We start from the raw sequence: 12,306 nt of genomic DNA, 5'->3' as shown, positions 1-12,306 counted from the left end.
CAACAACAATGTCTTAATGTCCTTCCAAGACTTGAAATACACACACAACTTGCCTGGCTCTTTCTTTTTATATTTACAACTATGAACTGCCATGCGCACATACAATATATGGAGCGCCTGGGAATAATCCTCTGCCAACACACCCAGTGGTTAGGATCTTACCTTGGGTACCTGGGTCCACTTCGCAGTGAAGGAGTAGCAAGCCGATTGTCCAATGCTGAGCGAAGTGCACATGCTGGAATGTATGGTTTAACAAAGCCACCTGCCAATGCGCTTTGGAATTGATTTGAAACTTGTCCTGTTTGTGTTTAAAGCCCTAAATGGGCAGGTCCTCTCCTATGTTGCTGTCCTCCTAATCCCGTATTCTAGCTCCAGGCCCCTCAGGTCAGCTAACCTGGGGAAATATTTGTACACACTAATACTATAGCACTTTCAATATGTCCATTTCATAACTTTATAGACATAAAATACATAACAGGCACACCTTGCACATTTGTACTTAACTTTGTTCATTTACATTATATTTACTTAATATTCCATTTCACGCCATTATTTGTACATTTGTATATTTCTCATTTTTATTTTGAGTTCTAATTATTTGTTATTTGTTATGCTTCTTCTTTTTGTATTTCACTGCTCAATCAAAGCATTTCCCAGTGGGATAAATAAAGTATTTCTGATTCTGATTCTGATCCTGGTTGTCCCATGCTCCAAGCATAAACTCAAGGGCGACCATGCCTTTTCTATCGCACCCCCAAGACTGTGGAACAGCCTCCCCCTCCTTTTCAGATCAGCCCCCTAAATTGACTGCTATAAATCCAGGATAAACGCACTTCTATTCTCCAGCATTTGAGTCTTTATCTGGCTGATAGTGTCTATGCCTATGTATTTGTTTATTCATGCATATGAGCTGTGTCTTTGAATGTCCACGTCGGTGTTTCTTTTATTTATTTATTCTATGAAATGTTGTTTGCTACCTGCTCTATTCTGTTGGGTCAACGCGGGTTGTTTTTAAATGTGCTTTATAAATAAATGTGATTGATTGATTAATTGAGAAAACCTAAATATTTACCCGTTTTTTATTTTTAAGTAATTTTGTATCCATATATTAACTTGCATTGACTTGTATGAAACTGTGTCTTTATGTATATGTCCTTACTTTTTTTAGCTGCACTTATGAGGGCGCTTCTGACTTTTTCCTCTCTGAGACTAGCATTTGCTTGTGGGTTACTGGAGGAGGAAGAGGTAGAGGAAAAGAAGAAAGACAGATATGCTGTCCGCAGCAGCAGGGAGGTGTTCCTTTGATGGCTGGTGGAGGCAGGAAATCACAAGATTTAATGCTCGATGTTAAACTGAGCAACTCTCACAGGCACACTTCAGACAGAACAGTGGGAGGGAGATGTAGAACAACACTGCATACGGAAGATGGTTTGTGATTTTACTGCAAAATTATATTATGGTGGGTGGTGCTTCCAAATCCAACAATCCCACGTATAAGCAAGTCATTTGAGAATGCATCACAATGTGACAATTTTAGGGATAAAAACACAGATCAAGAACTTTGGAACTGAGGAGTTGTTTATTTATAGGGATTGAATGAATATTACAGATTTGTTTACATCCGCAGTAATTGATACCCCAGTGTTTTCAAGTTGTAACGGCAATCAGATGGCATTCCAACATTCACATAGAGATCCATCTGCTTGTTTGTATACAACCTTAAGAACCGCAGCCATTCAATTGTGCAATCAACATTGGCTTATTTCATAATGATAGGTTAAAACAAATAAGTTGTTGATTGCTTCTTTAGCAATGAATCAAATGGCATTGCGGAAGCTAAAATTGATGAACTCACAGAGAATTGTCACCAAATCCTGTACTTCTCCTGCTCTCTACAAGGTACAGTGGTATGCAAAAGTTTGGGCACCCCTCTGAGATTTCATGACAATTTGCTTTTCCTTTATAATAGAAGATCACAGCAACAACATTTGTTTTCCTACAAAGATGTAGACGTTTTAGTGTTTTCCAGACCAAAATTCTTAGGGTAGCATTACATAGTTTTATTATAATAAAATAACATGCAAAAAATGGGATGTGCAAAAGTTTGGGCACCCTTATAAATAGCATTCATTTCAACACCTGTACGGATTTATAGCTGACAGGTTGCTGCACAAAATTGCTTTGATTAGCTCATTACACCTTCAATTACAAAGACAGGTGGAACCAATCATGAAAAAGGCTATTTAACATAGGTAATAGCTGGCTGTGCCTGGCCTAGGTTCTTTCTTAGGGAGTGGCAAGATGGGGACCTCAAAACAACTCTCCACTGACCTGAAAGCTAAGATAATCCAACATTATAAATTAGGAGAAGGGTACAAAAAATTATCTGACAGGTTTAAACTGTCTGTCTCCACAGTCAGAAACGTAGTTGTGAAATGGAAGGCCACAGGAACAGTCCGTGTGAAGGAAAGATGTGGTAGGCCGACAAAAATAGGGGAAAGGCACAGGCGAAGGATGGTGAAAATGGTCACAGAGAAGCCACAGACCACCTCCAGAGAACTACAACAACATCTGGCTGCTGATGGTGTAGTTGTTCACCGTTCCACAATCCAGCGTACTTTGCACCAGGAAGAGCTCATTGGAAGGGTGATGTGCAAAAAGCCTTTCCTGAGTGTTAATCACAAGAAGAGTCGCATGAGGTATGCAAAAGCACATCTGGACAAGCCAGAAGCATTTTGGAACAAAATACTGTGGTCAGATGAGACCAAGATTGAGTTATTTGGTCATAACATGAACAGGTATGCATGGCGAAAAAAACACACTGCATTCAATGAAAAGAACTTGTTGCCCACTGTAAAATTTGGTGGAGGATCTATCATGTTATGGGGCTGTGTGGCTAGCACAGGTACTGGAAAACTTGTTAAAGTTGAGGGCCACATGAATTCCTTACAGTACCAGGAGATTCTTGACAAGAATGTTCTAGAGTCAGTCACAAAGTTGAAGCTACGCCGGGGTTGGATTTTTCAGCAGGACAATGATCCTAAGCACCGATCAAAATCCACCAAGGAATTCATGCAGAAGCACAGGTACAATGTTCTGGAATGGCCATCCCAGTCCCCAGACCTTAACATCATTGAAAATGTATGGATTTATTTGAAGAAGGCTGTCCATGCACGGAGGCCAAGAAACCTGACTGAACTGGAGACGTTTTGTGTGGAAGAATGGGCCAAAATACCACCTGCCAGGCTTAAGGGACTTGTCTGTGGCTACAGGAGGCGTCTACAGGCCGTTATTGCAGCAAAAGGAGGCAATACTAAATATTAATGGAATTATTTCTTAGGGGTGCCCAAATTTATGCACATGCCTATTTTTGTTTGAATGCACATAAACATGTTTCTGTTTGACCAATAAAAGTTATTTCACTACTGAGATGTTTCTGTTACCATAAGGTATAACATATGTTAAAATGAAGTTGCTGCTTCAAAAGCTCAGCAAGTGACAAACTGATGCAGTGGTTTTCCTAAGGGGTGCCCAAACTTTTGCATACCACTGTAACTCTATGTCTTTCAGCCAATTGTTTTGGTTGATGGCCAGAGAGTGTTATCTAAAGTGATCAACCACTAAATCAAATAGCTTGGTGCAGTCATTCATTTACAAAAGATTGCTTGTAGTGACTACGTAGACTTCGTACAATGTTCATTTTGAGAAAATGTTTTTTTACCAATTGAAAAATAATAATGCTTCTTAAAAGCACCCATGTTTGGGGTTGCCTTCTTTTACATGATTAACAATACTTGTCCTCTAAAGTGATATTTTGCAGATCCTCAACCAGCTTTGCACCACCACCTGAAAGGTAATCGGTCTCAAGTTGTCAAAAGGAACAAGGAGCCAGAGCAAAGGGGCCCCATTCTCCTACATGCCTTCACACAAAGACAGAAGGTAAAATATTTGTACACATTAATGCTATAGCACTTTCAATATGTCCATTTCACTACTTTATAGTCATAAAATACATATGCAAATATCAATTTGCATAATAATTAGTTTCTGCTTTTACTGATCAATTTAAATGGACACAGATAATCTATAATGTTGTTTTATTTGGTGTATTCTTCAGGTGTCCAAAAACAAACTCCATGTGAATGATAATGTTGCTGAATGTTTGAATGTTTTGAAAATTGGCAATGTTTCATAATATGTCAACGATGTATTTACAACTTGTTCTGCTGCTACCTAGTGTCCAGAAAAAGTAATTCAACATAGCTCTAAAGCCTGCGCTAGTAAGCACATTTGTGTATTACTGTCATAACCAAGATAGCTGCTGTTAAAGGTTTTAATTAGGGATAATTATCCCAAAATGAAATAATACACCCACGATTGATCTTTATATTTCTATGCAATAACAATGTTTTCCAATTTCTGAAGCCTCAGACAGACTCAGATATTTCTGAAATCCGAGCCTCTTTTTTACTGTAAAAAAATCTCTATTCAACAACTCATTTAGACCAATTACTGAGTCCATTTCTTTTCTTTTCCAAACACATGTTACGTTGACATTAAAATGCCATTTCCTTGCCATGTCTTGTGTCAACACGTTGACACTCAACGAAGACCAATTTTAAATAAATGAAGCTGTGCAGTCATTCTAAAAGATTGAAAGTTATATTTAATCAGTTTTGTGTGTGGGCTTTTTTAAGCAGCTGAGTCTCACTCCTGCTTTTTCATGGTAAAGTATGTTTTTTCTTGGGTCATCAACTATTTAGAACCACTGGTTTGAACCCTTCTGGCATGTGGGTTCCTGCCTGAGGATCAAATATGCTCATGTCCCAGGGTCCCACAGGCAGTCCAACACGCCATCCCTACATCTAAGGTCACTTGTTTTCTCTTCCTACAAATGTGACTTTCATCATGTGTTTATGTGTATTCAACAACATTAGTTAAGAGCCTGGTTGCTTTCCCTTAACATCCCAGACCAATACTTAACTAACAAGTCTCTCTCCGGGTCAGCAAGGAAATGTTGACGCTTTGGGGAATTATTGCCACATGTACATGTACATTATATATTGGCAGGGTGTTTCTATGAAATATGTATGAATGGGAATGTGGCAACATAACTGAAAAACAGTCAACACTGCAAGAAATTCGGACAACCATTTGAAACAATTTCCCCATTAAGCTAATTCTTTCTAAGAGACACAAATAATCATGAACTGACTTCCAGGTTCATAGTTGTGAGTGAAGTGGACATCAGTGTAAAGTCCCTCATTGGATTGTCATTTGAAGTTTCTATATTGACACTGTGGCTGTCCAAGTGCAACATTTAACAGTTAACTTAAACAAACACTGTAAAAGAATTAGAGCTGTAAGACAAACACAAAGACCGCACCCATACCAAACAAAGCTGTGTTAAAGACTTGTCAATCACAAGGTAGCCACTCCCCATAGCACAGACCAGATTATTGTCTATTTACTCTCACAATTTACAAAATGAACATCATGTTGTATTGAAGAAGAATTGAAACTAGGTAATAAGACTATGAACTCATTAGAAAACTGTTTACTGAAGTAATAGATCAATTAAAAGCAAAGGTCTTCTCATAGACTTTTATACAAGATGACCCTGCTCCGACCTGGAGGTTGCAGCTTACTGGTCGCCCATTTTTCATGAGCAATGATAGCTTTGTAACGAAAACCCAGAAAAACTCCATGGGGTTTTTAAATCCTTAATGAATGCTTGTCTCTCTTGACTAAAACATTGATTAAACAAAAACATACAGGGGAACTGTGTCGTAAACATTCAAAACAGAATTCACGGTATCTACATTAGGATCTAGGACGACCGCAATGACATATATTCAGCTGGCTTATTAGCCTCGATGATGAATCAGTGTGGTTGCACAAACTAAAGGAACACTGTGACCTTATAATGGATCTTTAATGACCCACTCATTGGAAATCATGTTAAAGAACCCTCGCTAAGAGCTCTTCAGAGAACAGGAGTAGGCGGCAAGAGTTATCTTTTGTAATAACGCATCAATCTATCAATCAACAAGTGTTGCTTTGACCATCGTCTCGAAGAGCTGCTCTCTCTAACGTCCCTGGAAGACAGTTTTAGCTTCAGTCATCTCCTCCGCTGAGAATTACCAGGCACACTTTAACAGAACAAGGTCTGATTTCCCGAAATCATTCATCACAATGGTTCTGTTAGCTTATCAGAACAAAGTCTGTTAATGCTACATATTTAAATTTAATTCCCGCCGTGGCAGTTATGATATGAGTCCATTTGTAGAATTTTGAAGATCCAGTGAAAGTAATTCAAGATAAATCACACGCTAGGCTGAAGAATTAGAGCAGTTTCTATTTTAGACAAAATATTCCTTATTAAGTCAGGCTGGCTGAATCATTATTCTTTGATAGCTGCCACAGTTATACCCCCAGGATACTGCAGAGCTTTCAGATACTGGTCTGTTCCACGGTGGTATCATGCAGTAGATCACAGAGGTTGTGTGTGTGTTGTGTGGGTGAGTGAGTGAGACGGAGAGAGAAAGAGATTGCAAAAGATTGTATGGTGACAATGAATCAGAAGACTCTGCATCTGCATCAGCTTGGACATTTTCTTGTATGTGTTCATGTGTGTGTGGTGCAGTAAGTGGAGGAAGTAAAATAAGAAAGACAGGAGGAGTCTGGTTTAGTCATACCTTTAAATCCCAGTGCAGAACATTTTTGTGACAACTTCAATGGTACTGGAGTGTGTACATCTGAGTGGGTGTGCAAGTGTACGTGTGCATTCAGATGGTGCATGAGTGCATTTTCAAGGTACGCAGCATCCAAGAGTGCAGACAGTGAGTCGCACTGAGTCAGATCCCCGTCCCTCTATCTGAATATTTTTGTGACAGATTCAGCAGAAAAAAGGAAGCGAGATGGAGTTGAAATGACGGACTCGGTTTTTACTTAATGCCAACTGTGTGTATGTAGGTGTGTGTTTGTGTGTGTTTGGGTACTGTGTATTTGCTTGAGTTGACTTTGCTTTTTTCACTGAAAGGTCCTCCTGCTGTCTTCAGACAACCAAGTGTTCGACAGTCGAAGTGTCAGTTCATCTTTAGATGCGATACTGCACACAGGAAAGCTGATGGTTCATGGCTGACAATGAAGGGATGACTTTACTATATATAACTTCACCTCTGCATCAGCCCTTTAGATCAACAATATGTACTACAAAATGTATTTGCATTATTGACTTAGTGGAAAAATTCTTCACACACTTGCATTGAGGGCAACTATTTGGTAATTAGAACCCCATTTGGAATACTAACTGCATTGCAGTTAGGGTTAGGGTCTAGGATAGGAAAAGGCTACCCTCTTGTTTATTCATTGCATGCAGCCCCAGATGTTTTCCAATGAAACATTTAGTAAGCAGCTGTGCATTTATTTTAGTGGTTGTAAAGCTAACCAGACATACAAACCAACCTCATGCATGGTTGGTCTCAAAAGGTATTTACACCTGTGCTGTTTGAAGTCACCAAAATTCCTAAATCTCATCATGTGTGGCTTGTCCAAGTTTGGTTTTGAGTACTAGCGAAATTGTGCCATTGGTGCCAACTATGGTCAATGGGTGAAAAAAGAAATACTCTCCAATATCAGCTCACACCAACTGCTTTTACCCTATTTGCCTTAGAACGCAGTAATAAGCCTTTCTTTGTTTGGAGCATTACAAATGTCTTGGGATAAACCACACAGCTGTTCGTATGCAAATGTACACCTGGAGACTCACAGATGTTTTTCCTCCTGTTTAAAAACTAGAAACTCCAGCAACCAATCAGCTTGCTTTAAATTCCGCTCTGCAATGTGTGTTGTTGGAATTTTTAAGCTATATGTAGGAGTTGAGTCACTAGTTAACTTTTGCAAGGTGGATTTCCGAAGACCCCTGCAATCTACAGTTTCCATAAAACTCTTTTGTTGCCTGTTTAATCTTAAATCAAGTAAATGTATCTATATATCAGGTTACCTTTCCAACTGCTGATAAAGCAATTGTTTCCTGAGCTTTTAAAAAGCATCTGGAACTGTCTGCCTTACATTGTATTAGACAAACAGAGCTAGGATTACGTCAGTAAGAAACAATAGTATTGAAATCCTAATGTAATGCAAATAATGTTTAACTGTCAATGGATTGTATTTATAACCCCTATGTATGCTGTATCTCTGTTTCGTATGAGGTAATGTGGCATTATTATTCATTTTAATTAGATATGATAACCTACCTAAAGGTCAAACACAAGTTTATATTGTTTGTGTAATTGTCTTCACTTCCCATTTCCAGGTTGCCTTTAAGCCATAACTGGTGGACACACTAATAAAGCCAACAGCATGTCCTCCTTTCCCCTCTCTCTCTCTCACCATGTCATGAGTTTGTCTCCCTCCTTCCCCTTCCTCTTGCCCTAGCATGTGCTGTGCAGCAGGCCCGGCAGGATCTTCTTGCTTTTCCGTATCATTGATAATCGACCGGCTCTGGGAACGGAGGAGTGGAACGGCGAAGCGAATGCTACCCTGCCACTGCAGCTGCTCCTGGCGGCCACGGCAACTGGGGCAGAAAATCAGACTTATCGCCTTGTCATAATCAGCAACGCTCGGAATCACGGTTTACGATCTCCCTGACCCCGTCTCCCTCTCCAAGCTTCCTTTGGCTGATTTTTTTATTTCTCAGGTGTGATTTTGCACTCAAGTGTGTTTTTCTGCTTCCTCACTTTATAGCCTCTTCAGCATCTGTGCCGTGGTGTTTGTATAAATGTGCGTGGATGTATGTGTTTGTGTGCACATGCACCAGCTCTCACAGAGAGCGTGTCACCCTGAACCTTCCATTAGCACTGCAGAATGTTGTAAGCGTTTCCTCCTGGGAGTCTTACAGCAAAGTAGCATTGAAGACAAGTGGTGGTTGCATGCATGTTTGAGAGCAAATTTCCACTCTCCTTCACGTACCTGTAGTGCGTTACTGAAAACGTGTCAGATGGCATCATGAATACCAAGTTACCTTATCATTTATTGCCTTATTTCATTTATTGTTGACAGTGTGTTATAAAAGAAACACACTGAATTGCCTAATATTTCTTTAAAATGTCTAACATTTTGTAACTAAACTAATTATAATCTAATGCACATGTAATCTGGGCTGATTATAGTTAAGTAAAACAGTGATCTTTGCTCTGTTCTGAATCTCTCATCAGGTATATTTTCTGTCCAAGAGTCTGTCTTTTGCCATTAACCTACATTACAAGACTCTGTTGTATTAATGTGATGTGACACGTGTGCATCTGTAGAATGTACTGTGAGTTGAATAAAAAACACATCTAGTAGAGAGTACACATAACCTGCATACAGATTAAGATTGGATTTATTTGGATCTTAACAATTCTCTTTGAAATCAACTCATAATTTCGCCATGATACTCTTTCCATCTGTTGTCCATTTCCCATTCTTTCTCTATATCAAATGCTTTGTCTTTTTCTAAGACGTCTATGGCGGATAAGCTTCAGCTTTATTCTCCTGGGTGCCATACTGGGTCACTGCTGGTGGATGATGCACCAGCCATACATTTGTCATCATGTTTTCAAATGAATGTCTTTGTGCCTGTTTTCCTTGAGTGTGAAATAAATGATCATGTTTGAACAAAGGACTGTTGAAATGATCAGAAATAAGAAATTTTAAGAAATACGAGTGAATAAGTACGTATAAAAAAGGAGAGAGAGTGGGAGGGAGGAGGGAAAAATAATAAGGTAGCATATCATAGGTATGACAAATGTCAGCAGCTGAAGTCCCAGGTATTAGCTCCAGCAGTAAGGATTCAGTAGTCTGAATCATGTCAGCTTTCTCTTAATCTTCTTGTGTGAAATTTTGCATGGATCCAGTCTCAGAGTTCTCAGGCAAATGCACCATAACAGGTCTTACGATGTCTATATTTCCTTTACTTGGTAGGCAACAACGAACAAACAATTCCCTCTCTATTTTATTATTAACTACATTAATTCCTGAGTTCCTGGCCTGCACACTAAAGGGTCAGTGTATTTATTTAGCATCTCCCTGTGCACATGTGCATATGATACGTTATAAAATGTTCAATTTCGACCAACACCAGCAGTCTGCTCATGCAAACCCTTGCATTGTAGAACCTATTAAGGCAATAAAAATACTTGGTTAGGTTTAGAAAAATATTTTCATTATGCCCATATGTGGTGTCTGCTGGCAAGTACTTGGGATCGACTCCTGCGCCCACGGAATATTTCAGGCAATGTCTTTCACAGTCTGCTTCTCTCACTACAGTACCTGCTGAACCCCAGTACTTTTCCACAAACCCAACCTCCATCTCAACCCACCAGGTAGCCACGCCCACCAAATCAGCTCACCTGTGCTCCCAGCTGCATCTCATCTCCAATCAATCCAGTATTTAAGCCTTCCCTGCTCACACACCTAGATTATTCTTTCCGGATTGACTTCCTGTTGCCGACCCTGCCTGCCTGCCTCTGACCTGCCTTCTTTGCCTCTGACCTGCCTTCTTTGCCTCAACCCCGGTAAACCCACCAGCCTTCTCTCGCTGACCTTGCAATCTTCCTGTGCGTATCTGGTCCATGTCTGCCTGTGGCTGTTTGGTGTTTTTGCATCAAACAATTACCTGGTTTCCCGATCCTCTGCCAGGCCCCGACCAACCCTCTGTCTGTTCCCTACTGATTTGTCTTCTGTGACTTTTTATATATTGAATCTGTGCCCATTACCTGCCCTGCTCTGTTCTGTAAATTAAACATAATTTTGAACTTTTCCCGGTTTCCTGTGTGCGGCATTTGGGTTCAAACACTCTGTTACAATGTGATTCCCTCTTTCCCCCATTTTAATACTGTATCTCAAAAAAAGGAAGTATCTGACCCAAAAAATAAGTTAAAAAATGTTTTCTGCAGTTGTTATAATAATTTTGCTCCTGTGTTAATGTGACTTAGTTTCACGTGAACACGATTTAAAAAAAAAAAAAAAGACAATTGACTTGGTAACATACGAGTATATTTCTTGGGTTATATACAAATTAAAGTACATGGCATTTTTTAGGTAAAAGATATGAATAGCGTATGAGAACAATCAGATTTAGTATTTCACTTCTATAAAGTACGAGAAATTACATTTGAACAATTTAATAAAAGGCAATCTTAATCATTGTATTATGGGCCATGCTCCATATAAAACTGTGTCTTATACTTAATTAGCTGCTCCCTCTATGACTCCTCCAGTTTGTAATGCAGGCTTTCTTTCAGTATGTATTCTCCAAGCCCAAACGGAGAATATCATGTTGACAGCATCAAAAATAAATGTCTTTATAGGGCTCTGTTTTCACATGTTGGTTCTCATAAAGATAGAACACATACAGTGGGGAGAACAAGTATTTGATACACTGCCGATTTTGCAGGTTTTCCCACTTACAAAGCATGTAGAGGTCTGTCATTTTTATCATAGGTACACTTCAACTGTGAGAGACGGAATCTAAAACAAAAATCCAAAAAATCACATTGTATGATTTTTAAATAATTAGTTTGCATTTTATTGCATGACATAAGTATTTGATCACCTACCAACCAGTAAGAACTCCGGCTCTCACAGACCTGTTAGTGTTTCTTTAAGAAGCCCTCCTGTTCTCCACTCATTACTTGTATTAACTGCACCTGTTTGAACTTGTTACCTGTATAAAAGAGACCTCTCCACACACTCAATCAAACAGACTCCAACCTCTCCACAATGGCCAAGACCAGAGAGCTGTGTAAAGACATCAGGGATAAAATTGTAGACCTGCACAAGGCTGGGATGGGCTACAGGACAATAGGCAAGCAGCTTGGTGAGAAGGCAACAACTGTTGGCGCAATTATTCGAAAATGGAAGAAGTTCAAGATGACGGTCAATCTCCCTCGGTCTGGGGCTCCATGCAAGATCTCACCTCGTGGGGCATCAATGATCATGAGGAAGGTGAGGGATCAGCCAAGAACTACACGGCAGGACCTGGTCAATGACCTGAAGAGAGCTGGGACCACAGTCTCAAAGAAAACCATGAGTAACACACTACGCCGTCATGGATTAAAATCCTGCAGCGCACGCAAGGTCCCCCTGCTCAAGCCAGCGCATGTCCTGGCCCGTCTGAAGTTTGCCGACGATTATCTGGATGATCCAGAGAGGGAATGGGAGAAGGTCATGTGGTCTGATGAGACAAAAATAGAGCTTTTTGGTCTAAACTCCACTCGCCGTGTTTGGAGGAAGAACAAGGATAAGTACAACCCCAAGAAC

Source organism: Eleginops maclovinus, chromosome 5 (genome assembly GCF_036324505.1).
Source record: "Eleginops maclovinus isolate JMC-PN-2008 ecotype Puerto Natales chromosome 5, JC_Emac_rtc_rv5, whole genome shotgun sequence".
Lineage (NCBI taxonomy): Eukaryota > Metazoa > Chordata > Actinopteri > Perciformes > Eleginopidae > Eleginops > Eleginops maclovinus.
This window is presented reverse-complemented; position numbering follows the sequence as displayed.